The 23,849-nt window shown below is 51.4% G+C and overlaps 1 pseudogene; it reads right to left on the reverse strand.

Moving 5' to 3' along the window:
• Nucleotides 1–10,471: 10,471 nt before the first annotated feature.
• On the reverse strand, nt 10,472–22,221 carry LOC119103516 (dihydrolipoyllysine-residue succinyltransferase component of 2-oxoglutarate dehydrogenase complex, mitochondrial-like; annotated as a pseudogene).
• Nucleotides 22,222–23,849: the final 1,628 nt, after the last annotated feature.

Here is a 23,849-nt window from a genome sequence, read left to right on the forward strand (position 1 = left end):
CCATTCACGCCTCAGTGGGATCCTTCAGCAAGTCGGCGAGGAGTCTCTCTGGGGGACAGGAGAGCCCCCTTACAACGCCGAAATATTGTTTTTCGATGACCAACAGGCACCTGTCATAGGCCAGATGGGACCATTTCAAGGTGAACAATGAGTCCCATAGAAAACAGCAGGCTCAAAACGTTTCCTCCATCCCATTGCACGGGTCTCTCGCCACTGCACAGGCCTCTCGCCACTGCACGGGCCTCTCGCCACTGCACGCATCAAGCCTGGAGTGTACTCGGAGTACGTTTTTTACATCAATAGGTGTGCCTCAAAGCGTCAAAAATACTTTCCAATCCTTTCCAAACATACCTTGCTAAGCCAGGCCCATGTGCTGCCATGACCGGTGTTAAGATTTAGTTCAAAATTCTTGAGTGAATCGATTTCTGGGATCGGAGTTCACGCTTAGCAGCGCACGCTGAGTGAACCTTGAGTGTCCCTCACATATAATCGTGCAATTCCAGGTCAATGGCAGCATTTGAGGGCGAAAGTTTAACGCGCCGCAATCCTCGGCGCGGTCCTTCCTGCCCTCTGATGTTACCTGATCCCAAGTGTGGCCGCTGCCAGCGGCCGCAGACCATATTTGTATAGAGCAAATAGATAGTGCCTAAGCGACCCGAAACCGTCCCGCCATGGGTGGGGGAGCGGAAGGCAGGGAATTAAAACCAACTGAGTTATCGGGACGGGCTACATTTGTTGCTCAAAGTCTGCTTTGGAGAGCGTAAGGCGTTATGCGGACGCCGTACACTATTAAAGCAGTGGGGTCCCCGGCCCCGTGCTTTTCGGCTCAAGGGACCCGCTTGACCACCGGAGGGGCCCGCTCGGCTCCTAGGGGAAGCATAACTTCAATGTCGGCCCCCTCCCCCCCCCCCCTCTCCTTGGTAACGCCACTGGATGTTGGTACGAATTTCGGAAAAACAGGCCTGGATTTCACTGTAGTTCCTCCATCAACCGCTCGCACCATCTCCTCCTCGCAGGCGCGATGTGACTCATCTGTCCACGATAGTGGCGCGTGAGAAATCAGCGGGCTGTGGGACGCGACACACTTCAAAGCCGCGGCGCCGGTGGCCGCTCTCCGGGCGCCTAGCGTGGGAGCGGCCCTTGGAGGGGCGGGGGTGTTCTCCGGTATCCGCCGCCGCGACACATACGATCGACGACCAGAGATAGATGGCAGGGGGCTGCCAGCCAGCGCCGCCACCGCCGCCACCGCCGCCGCCAGCACCCGCGGCCAGCTGCCAGCTCAGCGCCATCTACTGACAGGCTTGTCGTCAGGTGTTTTAAACGACACGCTGGCCGAAAGCCGAAAGAAGGCGCGGATCTTCGGTGTGATCGGTGTGTGAGGACCGCTGAGGATCCGCATCTGAGAGGGGTGGTATGGCAAGCTTCGGTCGGATGATGCGGCGCGAAAATGTACCACACTTTTCGAACGAAGCAGAACCAGGAATGGGTTTCTCTTTAGGCTGGAGGCTCCAGCCCTCCCCCAACTTTGAAAAAATGTGCGTCAAATTCGGGGAGAACCTGTTTGTTGGTGGTTTTAGGGAAGGTTTCATCATTCGTCCTGGCAAAGCCCACCGCCACCTTGCAAAACTACGCCGCTAAGAGACCCTTGAGATCCGAAGGACCCAAAGAGCCGACGGAAGGTTGCATTAAGGGATCGGTGTGGGCCTGAGGGCCCATCTCTTTACCAGCAACAAGGCTGGGCCCACAATTTGCATTGGTCGGGTCCCTGACACAATGGAGAAGGCCTCGTGTCGGTTCCAGATCCACAGGGCCTAACAGAGGGCGTTGTGTCGGCAAGTGGCCCCGGGTCAGCCAGGGCCCCTCGAAGCCAAAGATAAAGGGCCCGGCTGGAACGTTGAAAGGTGCGAAGGGCTGGATATCGGTTCAGTTAAGCCCTCCCGCACGTAAGGCGGTGGTCTTAATGATCCGTCACTGTGCCCCTTATACCTATTGGGGACCCCTGGGGTGAACGGAACGAGGCCGGGGCCCGCTATTTGCGTTGGTCGGCGCTCCTGCAACGATGAAGAAGAGGTAGAAACAAGACCTCGAAGGCCAGAGACCCTCTGGTGTTGGGCGATGCCCCGCACGATGAAGAACGCGTAAATACTTATTTCGATAGTCCACAGGTGATACAAGAACGGGTGGAGGCCTTGGCCCCATTTCACTCACGGGCCCATTAAGCAGAATTGGGGCATGTGCTAATTTTTGGACCACCTGAGGCGACGCGGGACATTGTTGCGTCATTGGGGACTCCTGCGTCGATGACTCCTGCGTCGATCTCGCACCAGGGGGGCCCAATGCATGATGGATCTCTCTTAGTGTCTCCGGATCGAACGGTGGAGCCCGGCCCCGTGCTGCCAGAATAGCAGCCAGCAGGTATAATGTGCTGGGACGAAATGGCCTTCAGCACTTGGCCGGAAATGATGATGGGCCTCCTAGTATTCTACCCACGGGTCCGCTTGCACAGAATAAGGTAAGCGGCCTCACTAGTGTTCAACAGAGTGGATCAGCATTAGGTAAAACAAAAGAAGAAAAAAGACGATCCATGTTTGTCTGGGAATGTTCATCTCTTTACGGGATACACTTGTGAAACAAATTCCATCAAACGTTTTTTAGCCAGGACGCTCATAATCCCTGCAGCAGGAAGGCGATGGCAGCGGTGGCAGTTTCCGTAAAACCGAAGGTCGTTGGCCGCTACAGCTGCATGACCTACAGCAGTCGATGCGCCCTGAAACCTCCGTTGGCCGCTACGGATGATGCCAGGCGGCGGGCGACGGGCGTGCGAGAACAGCCGTCGCGAAAGGACGATTTCGATCTCTTTCGAAAGCAATTCGTGCCATTCAAAGACCAGACTAAGGCGCATGCTTGCCTTTATAAGCTTGAGGTTGCTACTTGAACAGATTACCGGTAACCACGGAAAAAAGAAGCTCTATCTTTTGTGTTCCCGTTTCAATCACCAGACTTCAGCACGATTTCACGGCGCTAGAAATGCTAATCTGCTCCTAATGACCAATCTAAAAATCTCTAAGTGAAATGTTATGACCCGAGGCTAATGACTCCACTTCACCAATGTAGCATGGTGCGCAGCCGACCCGTGCCCGGTAGCGTCATCACCTCTGTTGTATTCAAGCTTCTATTGGCCGGGAAGGGCAGAGCGAAGGGGCTCAGTCTGAGTCAGGGAGGCAACACTTGCTGAAAGGTTAACGTTAGCAGGATGGGCTGCGTGTGGAGAAAATCTGCATCTGCGCTGATTTGGCTGACCTTTTGCGTCATTATCTAATCTGGCCGCGCAGGGTGAGCTACGAAGCACAGGTCACGCGATATCACCTGTCCACCGTACATGAGCAGCTGGCTGGCAGGATGTGTTTGCAAAGTGGCCAACACATCCATCTGCTGGTACTATCCGTGCCAGCAGACGTGCAGTGTCGTCCGTGACACGACACAGGAAGCTATCGTCACTGATGTATGCTTTACATGCTGGGGATGTTGGCCACATATGGCTCTATACTCTTTCTGATACAGGCTTAGCAGCTCCTGACACACGGTGAAAGCCGGGGCTTTGCCATGACTGTTTAGTTTCAGAGATGAGTTCAAACGCATGCAAATTGAATGCACACTCATTTCAGCACGAATGCATTTTCACGGAAAGACAATGCTTGTTCAATCGACCTCCTTGACAGTTATTCGCCTAATTTTGCCTCCCAAGCAAGCGCTGCGGTCCTGGTAAGGCGTCTCAAGTCGTAAGAACGGACAGAATAATTTAGAATGCAGCCGACCATTTCCGAATTAAACTTTCCATGGAACACCCAAGGGCTATCATTAAACTTCTGAGAGACATAATGCATTCCCAATCCCCTTGTTTCAGTGTTACACTGTTCATTTAAGGCGTGATCATAACCACGGCTACGTGGTACGCTGCAGGCAAATCAAATGCGAAATGTGGTCCCAAAAAGCACCGTGACAGGACGCGCCAGCGACTTTACGGGCGCTCGACCAGTGGGCGCGATGACGGCAGGGTGCGGCGAGTTGTCTCCGACGCTCAGCTGATCAGCGGGCCGGCGTCCGCCAGCGGGTCAAAGGTCGGCGCCGCTGGCGATCAGTGGTCGGTGACAGCCGACCACTGACGCCGCGGCGCGGCCAGCTGGCACGCTCGCCATCTTCAGAACAGATCATGGCCACCTGTGCACGGACTCAGGGACGTGGACATGTAGGTTTGACACATTTGTCCCGGAAACAAACGGAACCGCAGAGGAAAACGCCACGGTGGAGCGTGGTTATGAGCAATAGCAAACTGGGTTTATTGCTCTCAGCTTCCATGCAACATACTAATACGGCCAATAAACAAACCACGTCGTCTTTAAGAGCAAGGAACATAAGGTCATAGTGAAAGAAAGAGGAATGCTGTCAAACTAGCGCCGGACATGTTATAAGCCAGAGGTGCAACTTCCTGACTCGCCTACCAGCCATTCTTGTTCCGCCCACAGCCGGCAAGCTTTTGGAGGGTGTATGGGTCAAACACATCGAGTTTTCGCGAGTCAGATGTTTTGAAAAATTGTTTTACGCTTTTATAGATGCATGTATGTATGTATGTATGTATGTATGTATGTATGTATGTATGTATGTATGTATTATGTATGTATGTATGTGTGTGTGTATATATACATTCGCAAATATCTCAACGACCTCAACGACACGTGGTTCTTCCGACTTCTGAATCAGAACGTGTACACCGCCACAAACTCATTAGTTCAATTGCATTTTGCGTGTTATCGTCATTTTTAATCAAGAACCAGGGTGACAAGTTATACCCTGTTTGAAATGCCTCGCCGATGTCTTGCCGATGCTTGGCCCTAACATCTGGCAGTAGACGATTTCTTGTACGTACGTAACGGCGTGACACACGGATGACCGCCAGGCGAGGTCAGTTCGGATACACGAGGTTCGTAACAGAAGCTGTTCAGAACCTTGCGCAAGCGGGAAGACAAACAGGGCGCATGACAACCAGGGTACGTAAACTCTTTGGTGCCGTTGGTAACGTTTATAGGTGCCGGACAGCTAGATGGTCATGTTCGTCAAAAATTTGCTAATTTGGAGCCACCCGAGCGTTTTCAGGGGGGGGGGGGAATATATGTGTTCAGATTTCTTGGTTCCACTGATAACTATGGTGCTAAAATTGACAGCTTTTTGGATGTCGTATTTTGTGTTTAAGGGCAGCCACCCAACGCTGTTAAGCAGCATCCTAAGTGAGAACGAACGAGAGCTTCAATCACAATCTTTTGAATTTCCGCTGGCAGCTGATGGTTCAATTCGGCAAGACCGACTAGGTGTTTTAACATCATTTCAGTGGCAGATATCTGACACTCCCAATTTAGGCCAGCGTCAACGCCAATTCGAGAAAACTTCACCGAAGTTGAGGGTTCAATCTGTGCTTGTCTAAAGTTGACCGGACAAAAAATCTTGTAACTGAGTCGAGGAAATCTTACGAGCAACAGTCAGTTGTACGATAACCAATTTTGAGACGAAGTTGCGTAAACTGATTTAGAACGATGCTCAGGGTTATCTCCATCCTACCACGAAGGTCGCCGATATTGTCTGGAATTACTGCAGCAATGAACTGAGCGTCGTCATCATACGTGATGAGTTTTCCGTAGTGAATAAAAGAAGGCTGGTTAACAGTGCAAACCAAATCAGGCCTCAAATGCTTCCCTGAACGACGCCGCGCGTGGCCGAAAACGAAATCTTGCAACCCAAAATACGCCTTGAACGGCCCTAAGGCCATCCACGGCCCAGAGCTCGTCAACCTCGCTTCACGCCCGTCGCCAACCAAGCTTCTCCATGCGACAGAAATGCCGAACACAGCCAAACGTTTTCGACGTGTCCGCCGTCGTCAGCGTTGTGATTAGGATTGTAATTGCATGTCACTGGGGCGCCCGCTTCTCTGCGTTTGCTTTCTGTACGCGCGCGGAGGCGTTCCAATGCCATAACTGGAGCCGCGGCCCGTCGTAAAGATTCACTGCACCTAGAATGCGTCAGATTTGCCGTCAGTCAGCCGTGGTTTCCGTACCGGGCGGCTGCCGCACGGGACTGACTGCCTGCCCCCGGCGGCCGCCCACACTTCATCGAGGCGTGGCTTCTTGTCGGTTTTAAGACTCTGATTCTGAGGCTGAGAAGTGTGGCTGTGTGCGCGTGTGTGCTTATGCCGACCTTAGAAATGTTTCTGACACAGTTTTATGTTTTAACCATCTTGTATAAAATTGGCTGGGTGCAGAAAAGCCACGACGTGGAAGCCCCCTTAATAAACGAACTATGAACTAGACCAAGACCCAAGTTAACAGCACTCAGCGTCACCAACCCCGTGGAGGGACCTTTGCGAAAACCATGTTGGTCGGGACATAGCACAGGTTGTGTGGACAGGCATGATGCAAGCTGATCGTCGACTATTCGCCCGCAAAAATTTACCATCACTGACACAATCGAAAAGGGTCATAAGTTATTTGGGTCATTTAGATAACCACTTTTATGCAGACGTATCACGGTAGCTGTTTTCTACGCAGGTGGTACATTTCCTGACACTAGCGAGTTATTAACAACGTACAAAAGACGAGGCCGAATTACAGTAAGACTCAGTCTGATCACATGAGCTGTAACTCCGAAAACACCACGGGTTTTCGATGTTCCCAGCTGCTTTAACCGCACCTGACAGCTCAAGAAGAGTAGCAGGTGTAACGAGAGTAACGAGTAGCAGGTGTAACAGGTAAGACCCGCACACACGCATGGGGGACGATACGACACAGTCTCCCCTCAACGGCGGCAGCACTCAACGCCTCAGCCGTACTAATCCCCCAAGACGTGAAATGGTGGCTCAAGATGATACAGAAGACACAGACGACCTAAGTAAAGAAAACTTAACGTCGGAAGGCAAATAAAAGAGTAATCTGTCTAGCAGAAATTATGACTAACAACTGTTACAACTGGCGGGGGGGGGGGGGGCAAGGATCAAGTACCTCAACATAGTGAAGATGCGTACGATGTCCATCCCAGCATAAGTAAAATATGAGACCCGGTCAGTTTCCGTGATCACCATCCGAAAAGACCTGGACTGGACGTGAGTGGAAGTGGTCGGCGTTGTAGAAAACATTTCTGCCACGTAGAAGCAATGCTATGTAAACTTTTTCGTGGTAGCAGTTTTTTCGCGTCGAAATTTATGCATTGGAAGTTCTGGCATTACAAGCATTGTCGCGCGTGTGCTTTTGCGTTAGAAGTTCTGTCGCGTGGAATTTTGTCATTAAAAGTTCTTGAATGATAAGTATCGTTATGTAGACATGATGTAGTGGAAGTTCTGCGGATCGCAGCATTTGTATTAGAGATATTATTGGCACACCTTTTTAGTCAACGCAAAGTCAATGTTAGCCCTTCAGACAGCATTGGGCCCAACTTGAAATGGTCGATATACCTTTTTTCGAGAGTGGTCTCAAAGAAAAAGATATCAGTCCCTCCTGCCTCTCCTAGTCGCCACGCCTTTGTCAGACGGAATATGCGAAGTTTTTTACGCAAAAAACTTTTAACTCTGACAGCATTGTAGGGAGACTGATGGTTGAAAACTTGGAAATTTGAGTGTTTCCAACACCTTGAAATCTAGTGAGATATCGCGGGAAATTAAGTGATATTGATTAGTACATCAATCATAATAGGCACTCCTCTAATCCTTGGAATTAAATTAACTGAAGCACGCGGTTTCTGCTGCCATGTACTCCGCTGCAAATTTTAGGTCATGGTCTTCAACTAGCGGAAAAACGTTGTTAATTGTAGCGGCGGAAGCAGGACATGCTGACTACTTGACGTGCCTGAAGTATGACTTTTATGCGGTGCGAGCGTTTTGTGTGGTTATCCGGGGTGACGGTTCGAATGTCAGGCACTCGTTTCCAAGCTGTAAGCAATCATTTTCAACTAACACTTAATCTTTGTCAGCTTTTGTGATGGTGTCAGGGATACTGATTGTTTGACTTGCCTGTGATGCTTGATTTTTAAATCATTATGAGAACAAAAATGTGGGGGTTATCCTGTCAGACTTGTATAACTTTGTGGCTGGGGATCATGAGTCTGGGTCTTGTACGTATGAAAAATCGACAACTAGTTTCCAAGGTCCAATGTTTTCCAATGAGCCAATAAACCAGGAACCAGACCTATGGTATGCTAAAGAACCACTGGGAACTGTGATACTAGCTTTTGTTTTGTCGAAAGAACAAGTGAGGACCAAGCTTCAAATTTTTGTGTTGCCATAAGAACCAGAGAATATCAGGATCCAGGGTTGGCTTTTGATAAAGAAGCTATTAGGAATCAAGATCTAGGATTTTGTGTTGAAAGAAGCAGTGAGAATCAAGATCCAAGGATTCGTTTCGTCGAAGGAACCAGCGGGAATGAGGAACCCGAACGGGGAGCCTGACCTGGTTACCTCCGTCAACTCATCTGCTCCCTTGGTCTGCCTTTGAGATGCCGCTACGCTTTCTACAGCGAAACAAATCATGTTCGTTGGGAAAACGGCATTCTGCAGAGGAAGTTACACGCATGGAAGTAAACCTGTGCTTATACTTCCAGCACAATATGCCCGCTAAGAATTTCACATAAGGCCTGTCCTCTTTGCGAGTAAACGTACGGGCACTGTTTCACTTCTCAGTAAGTGTAGAAGGTTAGCGCAGACCAGATTGAAAGTTTTGGAAAATGAAGATGAATGGCTAAGTGATGCAGGCACCTACTCCGCTGCACTGGCGTTTGTTCAAGGCCCTCCAAGGCGACTTAAATATTTTCTCCGGCTATATCCGAGTCGTGGTAGTCAGAGCTCGTTGAGATTCGAACAGGCACTAACCCGATGCCCCGATCACTGGGTCTTTGTCCGACTGCTGAGTCACCCCACATGAACGAGAGACGCCACCTTCGCAGCATGCACTCACCTCTTATCCTCTCCTGCCCCAGTTACCCCGGTTCGATAGCCCCATGGAGGTTGGGGGGAGAGGGAGGGGGAGGGGAGGCAGCCGACCGCGGCGCCGTCGTACGTTACGCGTGTTTCGTCGGTGGGACCATGTCTTTCCAAGCGGGGCGGCCACCTTTGTTATTCGGGAATCTGGGGACCAGACTATAACGTTTTTTCTCACGCAAATAAGAAAAAGACGAATATCCTAGAAAATTGTTCCGTGCCTTGCTTAAGTCCATACCGTGATCAGTGTTGTTTTTTGTACAATAACGCTTTCACGAATGGCATACAAATATTCTGGATAGTTTACTGATCATTTTGACGTAGGTTTGCACTGCTATCTTTCAAGCAGGAGGAAAAATCGCCACCGAAAGTAGCGTTGGAACCACGCAACTGGAAATTACCGAAGGCCTTTAACACCGAAAAAGCGCAACTGAGACATAAATGCGTCACAGACGCCTTCAGCGCTGATCGCGAGTCGTGGCCAAATTTAATCAAAATCGGACGGAGGAGGGTGTGAGGCACTTGTTGATGTACTGTGGAATGCCCAAGTTAAAAGTAAACTTGTTTATCCGTAGCAACTATGTGAGTCGTCAAGCCTATAAAAAGGTGAGATGTCGGACGGAATGGAGAAGGCGCTCTTGGATCAACTTTAAGCGTGTGCGAACAATGTGGCGGTGAGTTGTGCTTTGCAGCGGTGGCAACACGGCCGATCTCCGTTACAAAGCAGGTAGCCGTACGTTGCGTGCGCGTGACCGACTCGCACCCCTCACAGCCACTTCCCATCGCAACTCGGCGAACTCGATTATCGTACACCTAACGGGGCTTTGTCACCTTAAGCTGATCGTTCATGCTTTCCCAGAAGCGTTGCCATTCTTTTAAACCCAGCTCGCCACGGCTGGGTGAAAGTCTCTGGCAGGAACGGGCGTGCAACGCCTACGGGGTGCTGTCTACAACCCGCTCTCTTTGCAGCTGCGTCCACCAGAACGTTACCGGCGATGCCAGCATGGTTTGGCACCAAACAGCGCACCATGGTCTCACTCGCGCGATCCAACGATCTCAGCCGAACTAAAACATCCTGCATGAGCGGGCAAAACGAGCTGAATGACTCAAGATACGCATATTACGGGCACCTGCAGAAGATGGGAACCGTGTAGCTTCCGGCACGGACCGACCAATGCCGCCGTCGGCTGGCGCGCCGCAAAAGCCTCAACCACGGAACAGCGGGAGGGCGAATGAACCCTACGCCACTGCCCCTGATGACGAGGGAGACGGGGAGACGAGGTTTAGGGTGACGAGGAGACGAGGTTTAGCGGCTGAACGCCTGCGAGCCTCCTACATACATATCTAATGGACTCTAGGGCTGTTGGGGCGATAGCGGAGCATTCGTAAGCAAACAGCGCGATCTGTCTCACCATTGAGTTGTTTTACGACCCTCCGAAGCGTCGACGGTAAACGCCGCCCGAGTGATCGCTGAATCCTGTATTAATAGCTTCACTCGCACCGGTTCAGAATGGCAGTCAGGCCCGACCCCCGACTGACTCCGCGCCAGTCAGGACGCAACCCCGTCCCGCCGCGGCACCAGGCACGCGTCTTTTCACTCCGCACGGGGTGATAACAATATGTACACGGGGAGGGGTGGTCCATCGCATGCATCGAGCCGCCGTTGTGCATGTGGTCACTGAAAGGTCATCAATAGCGAACTTGGCCGACTCCTTTAAAACTCGCTTGAAGCCAGCTAACTCGCGTTAAATTCCGTAAGCGGCACTCGGCGCAACGACAGCACGGAGGAGCCGCCATGAGCACCCACCGGGGTCCACTGCTGGGACCAGTTTGCCAGCGTACAAAACCCGACAATGGCGTCAACTGCTGACGATATTCCCGAGAGAGCCGGTGGTGGCGCGCGCTGCGGTCGCGACGCCGGCCGAGGTCGGTGTGGTGGCCTTGCTGAGTCGAGGCAAGCGCCACGTCCCACGCCGCAAACGGGCCGGTCGCAGTCACACGTGCCGGGCCACCGCACGCGGCACACCCATTGCACCTACGCCTGTCTAGCAGCGGGCCCGCGGCCGGCTCGCCGTCCTTGGAGGCGGCGGGGCCAAGCGTCAGGGGCCCGCCTGCGAGCCCGCCTGGGGGAGATACCGCCGCTCGTCTAGAGGCCGAGCAGCAGAACGCGCGGGTCCTCGACGGCCGCCTTGATGTGGCGCAGGAAGGTGACCGCCTCCCTGCCGTCGATCAGTCGGTGGTCGTACGTCAGCGCCACGTACATCATCGGACGGATCTCCACCTGGCGGAGAACCGGGCAAGCCTGGGTTAGCCAACCTATCGCGAGATGGCCCCGGCACACGGGCCGCGCATGATGCCCATCACGAGCGCAACATTTCTCACAAAGAACTCCGAGGCGAACGCGTCAGCCCAAAGCAGTCAGCCCGGATTGCAGCCTGTGAGTCCCTCCTCCTGCAGCGCCATGTCGGCGCGGTCCGCGGGTTTCGACCCGCCGCGACCGTCAGTCCACCGCACCTTGCCGTCAATCGCGACCGGCCGCTGGAAGATGCCGTGCATGCCGAGGATGGCCGCCTGCGGAGGGTTGATGATGGGCGTGCCGAACATGGAGCCGAACACGCCGCCGTTGCTGATGGTGAACGTGCCGCCGTCCATGTCCTCCACAGCCAGCGAGCCTGCCAGAGCCCGAGCACAACACGGGGTCAAGCGATGACAGCGAGCCGCCAGAGCACGACAGGGGGCTCGGGGGACGGACAGCGAGTACTCAGCGCAGGACAGGGGGTCAGGAGATGGACAGGAAGTCGCCAGGCAGGACAGGTGGTCAGGGGACGGACAGCGAGCCGCCTGGTGACAGAGGCGAAGTCCTAAACTGGGCAAGCGGAGGGGCATTGTCAGTGGGGGTGGGGCCCCCACCTATATCAGAGGACCCCCAGTCCACTCCACAATATCGAAAAAAATCGCCATAGTTGACCAACTTGACTTGAGTGGCGCAGTTACAACTTTCCCGGCATCAAGCCCCCTTTACGGTAAGCGAAGTCCGTATCTGATGGAAACAAGTTTGGATGCCTATGGGGCGCATCAAACATCTGAAACTTACTGGGCATGACTATATTTACATTGGTCCCCACGGGCCGTAATTTAGCTCCGTATCAGCATATGTTAGCTCGCGCGTCATTCTGGCGTCTTCACATATGGCATGGACGGTGGGCACTTGTTAACTCCGCTCGGAAAAAAGATACTTTCCATCAAGTAATTGATTGTAGTGATAAATGCGCTTAATAATAAAACAGTCCCTGGGCTCTTATCTGGCGCTTCAAATGTAAACCCTGGCCTGGACCCATTACCGCTTAACATCACACCATTTGGGTGCTATGGAGGAACAAGGCAGCCAGCAGGCCACCAGTCTGACTAGAAATAGCATACACTCAGAGGATATTCAAGACATGGCCCATACAGAGCACGAGGAAAATAATACGCATCAGGGGAGTTAACCTGATCCGGGTGTTAAATATTCGCACGATCAGCTAATTCATGATTGTTTGTAAAACTGTGAACTATTTTTCCTGCTGTGCTCCACTCCAAGTTCGGGATATTTCACTGAGGTACTTCAACACTTCCTCCATCCACACTGTCACACGTGGCATTGGCCGAGGTGACTACGGAACGCGCGCGGGCGGCGATGGGGAGGGAAGGGGTGTGTGTGTGTGAACCCCAATGACCACATTCACAGCGCCCAAGAAAACACCGTATCTTTAAATGCTTCTGAGGTGTCATTTGCGCTGTTAAGAGCACTCATATTCATAAAAGGAAATGCAGTACGCCATAGCTTTACAAGCGTGAAACGTCGCTTGAGACATCAGGACAATGTATGGGAGGAACCACAATCATTGGAGGGGTGGACCGTTCTACAGCATTCCCGACCAACAATAAAAGATGCAGCTCCACCGGACGCGAAGCCGGCGCGAACTGACCGTCCTTGGCCTTGGCTCCGAGCGCCTCGATGCCTTTCTCGATGTCCAGGTAGCTCATGCCTTCCACGCTGCGGAGTACAGGCACCACCAGGCCCTGGACATCACGCAGCGTCAGTGGAACAATCACGACACCTTGTGCCGGCGAGCTTCATACAAAGAATACATACAGACCGTGCAATGGCAATGCAACGTCCAGCCGATTCTCATTTGCACAAACGTGGCACCACACCAGAGCAACCATCGATGCCTTTACCACCTTCCAGCTCGAAGGGTTTACTGGACCTCGGCCTGTAACGGGGCTGCGAAAACAATCGTTGGGGCATACATGATACGCCAGGACCGCAGCCAGCAGACCAGTTGAGCAGGTCATTGCCCACTCAGTCGAGGTGGATGCCCATGTAAGTCACTAAATTTCCCATTGCCTATTGCATTACCCCTCCAGTGAAACGACGGGACAAAACGAATGGCGGGGTCATGACATTTCGAGGAACTCCACGCGTCGCACCATTTTACACCCTTTGCCCTTTTTCCCGCTCCGCTGTTAGGCCCTACACACCGCTCCACTGTTAGGCCCTACACACCGCTCCACTGTTAGGCCCTACACACCGTTAGCCGCTTTGCACCGCTCCACTGTAAGGCCCTATGCGCTCCGCTGTCAGGCGCTACGCACCGCTCCACTGTTAGGCCCTATGCGCTCCGCTGTCAGGCGCTACGCACCGCTCCGCTGTTAGGTCCAATGCACCGCTCCCATCAGTACATCAATGCATGAGCGACGTCACAGATAACTAACCCTACAACGACCTGACGCAAAGCGACGGCTATAGCGGGGCAAAATAGTCTGGAAGTCTCGGTGTCGCGATAACAGGCCACTTTGTTCTGATACCGACTCGCCACACGCTCTCGATCGTATTTAAAAGCTCCAGACATCTCTTAAAGCGCTCATAACTGGACTATCCAGGCTTTTTAGGCTCCAATGACTCTCTCTCAGACTCAGTTCGGCTACGTGGTGTTCGTTTGTCCCTTGGCTCGCCTGTACCTTGTAGAGACCACGCTTATCTTGTTACCGACCGGTAAGGTTCAGATTCCTCAGTAATCTCGCAAAATATCTCGTGGGATTATCTGTGATCTAGACCGAGAGCCACGCACTATGAAACCAATGTACCGATAATGCTCCGTCTGATTCGTCATCGGACACCCCGAGCTATTTCCGAGACCCCCGCATGTCAAACACTGTAAAGCTGTTCCAAAGCTCTGGCCGTGCAATAAGAAACGTCGTTTCAAAGAGTAACGGGAAAAAGGAACCTAAATATCCCCTTTTGCTTTTCTGGGAATAAGGTGCATGCACATGCAATAAGGCAACATGCACTTTACGGAAAATGGGTTGATGTGATCGCTCTGAAATAATGACACGATGTTGACTTATTGCACAGCATCATCTATCTAAACGCATGCAAAATCATACCGCTGAGCAAAACTAGACATGGAGCAACTGGTGGTAGCATTTGTCCCCGTACCGCATAACCTTCACATGAGTCACCTAGCCCCAGAATCTTGCTAAGTCCGTACGACCGTTTGCAGTGGATGCCACCAGGGACCGGTGTAGGGAGCGCCGGCCAGACAGCCGCCGACCGGCCCGGCTCCCACAGTCCGCTCACCTTGGGCGTGGCCACGGCCACCGAGATGTCCACGTAGTCGCGGTACACGATCTCGTTGCCGTCGATGGCGGCGTTCACCGTCGGCTGGTAGGTCAGCGCGTACGCCGACGCCTTCACGAAGGCGGACATGAAGCCGATCTTGATGCCGTGCTTCTTCACAAATGCCTCCTGGTGCTGCTTCCGCAGCTGCATGATGTTGCTGCAGATTTAGGACAGCATATCATCGACGTAACAGAGGCATTTACGAGCTAATTTTGATTTCATAGAGACCAGTATCGATTAAATACTCCACAGTACCCCATTCACCTAGACTATAGAAACCTAGGGCTACTTACCACCATGCAGGATTATAATTCTAATTTCAGAATGAAACGTTGGTGGAGCGAAATACAGATTTATCGAAACCTTTTTTTAAAAGCCCAATGTGTGCTTTCATCGTAAACAATAGCAGCATACGTTGGCAACAAGTATCAAGCTACCAAAAAAATCTGTCACACTTGGGGCGAGCCCAACATGCGAGACGTGAACATAAACCATCCACAGGCCGCTTCCTGAACCATGAACGCTCCAGCTTCCCGGAACCTGACCGCTTCAGGCTAAGCCACCCATGGCCGCTTCCTCAGCCGCGCACCTCATGTCGATTTCATTGAAGGTGGTGAGCATGGCGTTGGTGTTCTGAGCGTCCTTGAGTCGCTGCGCTATTCTCTGGCGCATTCTGCTCATCTTGACGCGCTGCTCGGTCCGCGTGCCTGCGACGTAAGCGCGCAGCCATCAGTTACACGTGACCTTGAAACGTCACGTGCGCCGGCGTTGGCAGGAAGACGCACGATAACGTCGGCTGTTCGAACCGACGATGTTCAGGCGGGGTAGTAGGGGTCGCCTCAGAAATGTGGTCCCAGCGGGGGAGACGCCACGGGCGGGGCGCTGACCAGCAACCATGTAATCATTACGGTAGGAAGAAGGGGGTGGGGCTGGGGAACAATGTCCCATTCAATTTCAGTGTCATTTTATCCTTCCAATGTTGCACCTAGAACGCAAGAATTTATGCTTTCCCAATTCGAATGCTATTCAAAGGTAAAAAGGTAAGGTAAGGTCAGTAAAGGGCAAAGGTAAGATTGTTCCCTCCCGCAATTTGACCCATGCAACTCTAATTTGCTTCCCTCCCCCACCTCCCTAACCAGTCTCAAACCTAGCCATATCTTTTGCTGACCGGTAATCTCCATGGTGGGGTCACGACAGGTGGGCACTGACCGGTAATCTCGGAGGGTCACCACAGGTGGGTACTGACCGGTGATCTCGGCGGTGGGGTCACCACAGGTGGGTACTGACCGGTGATCTCGGCGGGAGGATCACCACAGGTGGGTACTGACGGTGATCTCGGCGGGGGGGGGGATCACCACAGGCGGGGGTACTGACCGGTGCTCGGGGGGGTCACCACAGTGGGTACTGACCGGTGATCTCGGCGGTGGGGTCACCACAGTGGGTACTGACCGGTGACCTCAGCGGGGGTCACCACAGGTGGGTACTGACCGGTGATCTCGGCGGAGGGTCACCACAGGTGGGTACTGACCGGTGATCTCGGCGGTGGGGGGTCACCACAGGTGGGTACTGGCCGGTGATCTCGGCGGTGGGGTCACCACAGGTGGGTACTGACCGGTGACCTCAGCGGGAGGGTCACCACAGGTGGGTACTGACCGGTGATCTCGGCGGTGGGGTCGGCCGGCGGCAGCTTGACCTCGCCCTTCTCCAGCGCCATCGAGTGCCGCACTGCCGCCACCGGGATGCTGGCTGACGGCGCCGCCGGCCGGTGGCGGCGGGCGCCGGCGGCCGGCTCGGGATCGGCCCCGCGGTCGCCGGCTCCGCCTGCGGCTTCGGAGCCGCCTTTGCCGGCACATCCTTAGGGATCTCCTCTGCGGGGGCGGCGGACGGTTCGGGTTTCGCAGCAGGCTCCTCGGACTTCTTGGGCGCAGATGGCGCGGCACCACCGCCTGCTGCTGAAACACAATAACACAGTGGCAGCGCAATGGGCGGAATAACTGCGGTCGGGAACCGCAGGCAGGCACGTACTTTTAACACAAGAGATGTCCCAGGTCCTGATTTGGGATTTCATGGGACAGAAAGCTTATCAAATTGCGATGGATGTGGCTTGAAGAGCATAAATGATATGATCCCGACAAACAAGAAGTAGGACTAAATTTGCCTGCCGCAGGCAGACAAGCATCATGACCAAGGGTTTATTCTTACCATACCGTGAGGTGCTTTGGAATGTTTATGTCTAATGCCCTGAAACTGTTACTGGCACCCATGGCAACACACAAAGAGAATAGACTAGATTTTTACCACCGCATCATTTGAGAAAAACACTGTACTTCGGAACACGATATGTCTAGAGCTGACGAGCACCGCAGGCATTGTAAAAATGCATTCATGGATGTGTTCCTGCAGTACAATACAAAACTTAACAACTACACTTTGGGCTTACATATGCACATCCAATCCAGTAAAACGAATCTGGCCACCAATTTACGTAAGTTCCTCAGTGCATTGGCGAGGAACCTTGTTCACAAAGATAAGACGGTAACATTAGCCTTATCCCTCGGAGAAAAAAAAACGGGAGAATGGAGATACAGTTGGGTTGATATTTCGGCAACATGCCTTTATCGAGTTCTGCTTTCTGTTTTTTTCCGAGGAATGAGGCTAATGCTACTGTCTTATCTATGGCCACCAATTTCACTGCATTAACATGAGCATGGACACGATGAGGTCAAGACACTTGATAATACTCATGGAGCTACACAGTACGCCAGAACTGATATGAACGACGTGACTGAACAGACGCACGTTACTAGCGCACCGCCACTGCGGGCAGCTGACGGCCGCTGATGATAAGCTCTAACCTGAAAAAACAAAAAGGCTATGCACTGCTAAAGTGCAGAAGACAAAGTAAAAAAAAACAAAGCAGTTAAGATACACGCTGAATCCACTGTGCTGGATGATCCCGGTCACTTTAAATCTTGTAAGTGGACTCGATCTTCTCTCACTTTGTCAATGCTTTCGGGCCTGTCCCCAGAGCTGGTGTTTTGTTAACCTTGTAGAAGCCCGATCACAAAAAAGCGAAGCGTGTTATCTGGGGATGTCATGATTCAAGTGCAACGCGTTACGTTAAGTATCGCACGTGATTTCAGGCATAATTTTCGGGTAGAACCACGTTCAAGCGTTTACGCAATAGCAGGTATCATTTAAGAATACGACCACGTTCAAATAACGCCAACCTTGCAACCAGCCGTGCTTAACGTTAAACCTGTATCAACTGACATGCTGGAGGGACGTTCACTTCGAATGTTGCTCGCTGTGAACGTGCCCCCAAAGACCGTGCTCCACTATTCCAGCTGTTAGAAAGACGGTACCATGAACACCATCTGACTACAGCTTGACACCTGTCCTGTGGCCCTGCATTCCGCAACTTGGCAAAAACAGTTCGCCAAACTCTTCATTACACAGAGCCATTTATGCAGCTCAGTGCCACCACTTTCAAAGACGCCGTTTTAACATTATACCGTTGTGTCTGAGGAAAAGTCACCTGGCAACTGGTAGCACGAAAGACAAAACTTATCACGTCCGACCACAAACGAAGCAGAACATCGCATCTGGGGACCTTACTTGCGTGATTTTTTGCGTAACGTAACGTAAGGGCATCTCAAGTCCGTCGGTCACCATTGAGAAAGAACAATCTCTTAAACACACTCCCCTGAAAAGTTATCGCGCGCGAGTTACGCTCCCGTCTTTTGAATGGCAGCGCTGTGTGCTTCGCCATGTGCAGCAGGCCCGGGGCCGGACTCACCGCCCACTTCGATGCTGAACAGGTCTGTGCCGGGCTTCACAGTGGAGCCGTCTGCCACCAGCAGCTCCTGGATGACGCCGGCGACGGGCGCCGGCACCGGCACCGACGTCTTGTCCGTCTCGATTTCAGCGACCACCTGCCGGCCGGAGCTGGCTCGTCACATAGAACCGCCACTGTCACTGCCGGTGGAGTGGACTGGACACACGGCCGCCGGCGACACCAGCCAGGAGAAACAACCCCAACTGGCGCGCTGAGCAGCTGCGGTGAAAAAGCTCGGAAACCTCTCAGGTATCAGCTTTACCGCCGGAGTGCAAACGGAGGATAACAGGAGGCTGCTCAGCTGATCTAATGCGCTGCGATACTGGTGTAAATAGGCAGTAGTTAATTACTGTGACCCTTAACTGATGCGAACGGAGGAGGTTCTAAGCATATCGCAACATGTCAAAATCAGCAGGGCGAGATTTGGACTGGCGTTGTTTGTTAAACATGCAACGATATGATCCTGACAAAGCAATACACCTTCCATAAAAACAAAGATGCATGCATCGCTTTGACGCCGGCGACGCATCCACGCATTGCATCCACAAAACTATGCAAAACGAAACTATTTTACAAAAGAAAACAGTGACAAGAAACTGCATTGCCTTTGCATGGACTATATGGATAATGTATCGGGGAGGGCAGTGCAAGTGACCTCTGACCTCGTCTTCCTTGACGGAGTCGCCGGCCGCCTTCTCGAAGCGCACATCACCCTCAGAGACAGACTCGGCGAACGCAGGCACCTGTACCACCTTCACCTCACCACCTGCGGACAAAGCGACACGGGCCTGTGTATAGATATGATACAGGCTGCCATTCAGATGTGATACAGACCACCGTTCGGGCGTGATACAGGCCGCCGCTCAGATGTGATATAGCCCACCATTCAGGTGTGATACAGGCCTCAGTTCAGTTGTGATACAGGCCGCCGTCCAGATGTCATGCAGGCTACCATTCGGATGTGATACAAGCCGCCGTTCAGATGTGATACAGGCCGCCGTTCAGATGTAATACAGGCCGCCGTTCAGACGTGATATACCCCACCATTCTGGTGTAATACAGGCCACAGTTCAGATGTGGTACAGGCAGCGGTTCATATGTGATACAGGCCACCATTCAGATGTGATGAATGCTACCGTTCATATGTGATACAGGCCACCGTTCAAATATAACACAGACCGCCGTTCAGAGCACCGGTCTGTGCTAACGTTCATATGTACCGGTCGCTTCATCTGAACACACGCCAGCTGTAGCGAACAACGTGTCCGTGCGACAGCGCTCGCGACACTTGTGGTGCCCGTACGTGTCACGGGGTGGCAGTTTCGATGTTAGTTTTTTTTTTTGCATTTTCTGCGTTGGAGCATCTGTGGTGAAATTCTGTCTAACTCCCTTTGGCATTTCAGGTTACTTTGTATTTTAAAACTATTCATTTCTAAGCTATTTATTTCATTTCAGTGATATTCCAGCATCAGCTCACCTTCCCTTTGTTACTCGGAACGAAACATGGCGTCCAATAAACGAATCTCCCAGTTCGCGCACATGCCCACCAGCGGCTGGCGCAGCCTACACTGCTCGTGATCCAGAGTATCCTGCCTGTTGTTGTGCCGAGGGGGAAGTGGGTACGGGTCTCGTCAGCGTCACATGCCTGGCCTGGCTTGACCCTTCCATTACTCCGTCGCCAGCATTGCGTGTCTCCCCATGGTCCACATTGACAGATGTGATAGTACCACACTGTGGGATATTCACATTTATTTTGTGGCCACAAATAACAAACTCTTTCAACTTTGGGATGAACCAATTGTTTGTGCCAATGGGGGGGGGGGGGAGGGGACAATAATCTGCATTGAAGTCAAAGACCCTCTCTGCCATGCTGCAGTATGGATGGCAACCAAACCAGTATGGCTCAAATGGAACCAACTTTGGTTCAAATGGAATAATGACTAATTTGTATCAAAGTTGAGCTTAATATCCACCAAGATGGACGAAAATAAACTGCAGCACTATGAGAGATCAAAACATTTCCATTCTCCTAACAGCCATGGAGTACAAAAATGTTTATACTGTTTCCACCTAACAATGTCAGTTTTTCCAAATGTCAAACGTAATCATGTTCCAAATCCATTCATACTGACAATTAGTGCAGGGCACACAATATCCTGATCTTACCACATGACACCTGGCTTACATTTGGTGGCATCCTGCAGCATATTTTATCTCACGTTACATCTGGTCACTACACCCAGCTTGTTTGAGCACATCTGCATGGTCACTGGCAGTTACCCCCTAGCAGAAGTTGAGGTCATGGCGGCCAACAAAACACAGCAACAGCACCCACCAAGTATGGCTGATGTGCGGATGGTACGGCTGCCTGGACTAGCTTGCCACCTCCCAGTGACCTGTGCAGGTCGGAGGGAAGCCAGCTCGGTCCTGGCCACCCATAATGCAGGGCCCAGACTGTATGTCCGGCATGGAGTGGAACACTGCAACATGACCAGAACATTCAACAATTCCTGCCACAAAATACTCCACACTGCTTACCCCTATTAAGAGATGCATGGAGGAGGGAAAAAAGGAGCATATTCTACATGGTATGCACAAATGACTGAATAAGATCATTTGCTGAGCAAACTTTGCAGCATCTACTCTGCACCCACTCCCCAAACTATGCCACTCCAGCTTATTACAAAGGTTTGTCCTCACAAAATTTGCTGGCATAGCTGCAAAGGGCTTTGTGTACAAGGGAATGTCAAAACATTGATGAGCAGACAATTATTTTGGCCAATTGCTACTGCCTGCTCCAGTTCAATGAGATTACGCAGTATGCCTGATCTGGGACTTGTGCTAAATGTCACCATCATAAATCCCAGCACCAGCTTCCACCGGGCCAAAAAAGTGAACAACAGACTGCTTAAGTAAGCATATGGCAACTTAGTCCATAAAATGGCAGCAAAGCATATGCAAAAATGGAAATTTTAAGCATTTGTGACACAACTTTTGGTAAGCAATAGTTTGCCACATATATTGGCATGTAACTAAAAGCAGTTACATGTAAAACCAAATCTTTCCCAACACACATCTGTAATGAGTATGACCACTAAGCTGGTTTCAAAAACATCCAACATGTGGATACATAATAGAGGTCCTTTTCTCATAGTAATGCACTGATTTCCATCTTAAAACCTGATGCAGGCATTGTTAATCATCCTGGTATTGGCCCATTCACAATCTGGCCCAGTGTAAAAATGGATCCCACACTGAACTTAATGCGGCAGGCAGTAGGCACAGGAATGAGGGCCTTTGGGCTCAACTTTAGCTCTGAGTAGTTCACTTTGGCCGGGTTCAGCTTCAAGTCACGGCCAATTTGAGCCATTGCAAATTGTCCAATTTCAACAATAGGATATGAAAGCTGGAATTAACTACCTGACAAAATGATAACTTATTTTTAACTTATTATACTGTGCCAAAACACTATTATTTTATCAGCATTTGCGGCTGCGGAAAAGCAACGTTCGCGCCATTAATGCCCCCAAGCATACAAAAGTACAGTACGCCCACTTCCGCACGTACTTTAGGAGCTCATGGCAGCTTGCCATGAAATTGAAATTACCTGCTTTGATTTCACCGCACAAAAGTGTAAAATTTTCCTTGATGCCCGGACGTACGACATTTTCCAGACCCCTCCCGACACCCACGACCCCACCGCCTCTAAGCCGGACGAGCGCAAGGCCATATGCATGTGTGAAGCTCAGGAAACAATTTGTCTCCACTCCGCGCGAGCTACGTGACGTCACTGAGAATCACTTAGTCACTTGGCCGCTGAGCCCCTGGAAGGGCGTCCGAGATCGTAATTTTTTTAAGATGCATTAAAACGATAGCGAATCGTTACGAAAACATTTAAACATATTTTATGCCATACTACATGTAGCTAATCAAAGAGTGTTCTACGTTGTTTAATGTGTGTAATGAAGAGCAATCTAGCATGAGAAATTACTCCTTTACTCATTTTCAGAAATTGTCTTGATCTTAACAGCATTAATAGATTGGCTATGAACTAATGAGTGACATGCCTATACTAATCACATTTTTTCCAACCCTTGCCGTTGTGTAGATTTTGTCGGTATTCGTTGGTTGCAGTGGACTAATTTCCTAGTCGAAAATTCTGCTGCAAAAATGCGACACGAAACTGCCGAAGGCTATCAATTCGAAGCGTCTCACCAGGGAGACCAGCTTTCACAGGCGTGTTAACTGTGATTCTGCCGTGATCGATTCCCCTGTGACCAAATTTTGCCGACAGTGGAAAGATCATCGCGTATGTCTGTCGATCTGTCCTCGAACACCCCACCTTTCCCATGAATACCGTCCAGTAGTTTTATAGACCATGTAGGTAAAGTAGGTAGCGCAGCAAACACATAATTTGTCCAGAATTTTCATTCTTGGAAGTTGTATATATATATATATATATATATATATATATATATATATATAGTCTCCCAAAATGGGAAATTCTTGCTCCATACCGTGACCAGCTCGGACGTCTTGTACTGGTTTAAACAGGCGGGCGTGCTGACCTCGCTGCTCCTCGCCTATGTGCCAACAGTGTCGCCAGCGCTGGTGCTAGCGGCTGGAAGCGCGCGGGCGGGCCGGGGGCGCCGGCGTGCAGACGGTCCGACGGTATATGTTTGTCTGGCTGACGGCTACTGCCGTTAGGCAGTCCAGAGGAGCCGCTCGAGTGTCTTCCGTTTGTCCATTTGGTGGAGCCCGCTGAACGTCTAGTCCAGGTCCCACGAAATTGAACGTCGCACTGTCTTGCCGCCATCCCAATCACCGTTCAGTGGAGCCGTATGTCTCTCTAACGTCTCCTTTTGACCGTTTGCTAGAGTTGTCTGACTGCTAAAGCACATTGACTGCCACATCATGTGGAAACACGCCTGATCCGTTTGGGTGAGCGCCCCACTGCCTCTCGAGGCTGCGAGGCAGACTGTGTGCCCTGCCCGGGTCTCGGGTACTTACAGTCTGCATGCGCGCTGGCAAGCCACAAAAACAAAAACCCGACGCACGGCGTTGCAATCAACGCAGGCTGTGCAGCATCGACCCCGCAGCTAAGACTAGGCGTTAGCTAAGGGTGGAAAAACTGATGACGCATATGAAAGAAGAACCTTTGAATGCTTAACGACATCAACTCGTATGCTTAGAGCGTATTATGCCAATACATACATAGGAAATCCGCAAACTGGTGGTGGCATCTGGTGATAGAACTGGAAATGAACAGATAGAATCTCTGGTGCTTACTGTTGTACTTTGTACTTATGCTTCTGGCGCTTACTGCTGTACCTTTG

This window comes from Pollicipes pollicipes, unplaced genomic scaffold (genome assembly GCF_011947565.3).
Source record: "Pollicipes pollicipes isolate AB1234 unplaced genomic scaffold, Ppol_2.1 Scaffold_2555;HRSCAF=2994_pilon_pilon_pilon, whole genome shotgun sequence".
In the NCBI taxonomy this organism is placed as follows: Eukaryota; Metazoa; Arthropoda; class Thecostraca; order Pollicipedomorpha; family Pollicipedidae; genus Pollicipes; species Pollicipes pollicipes.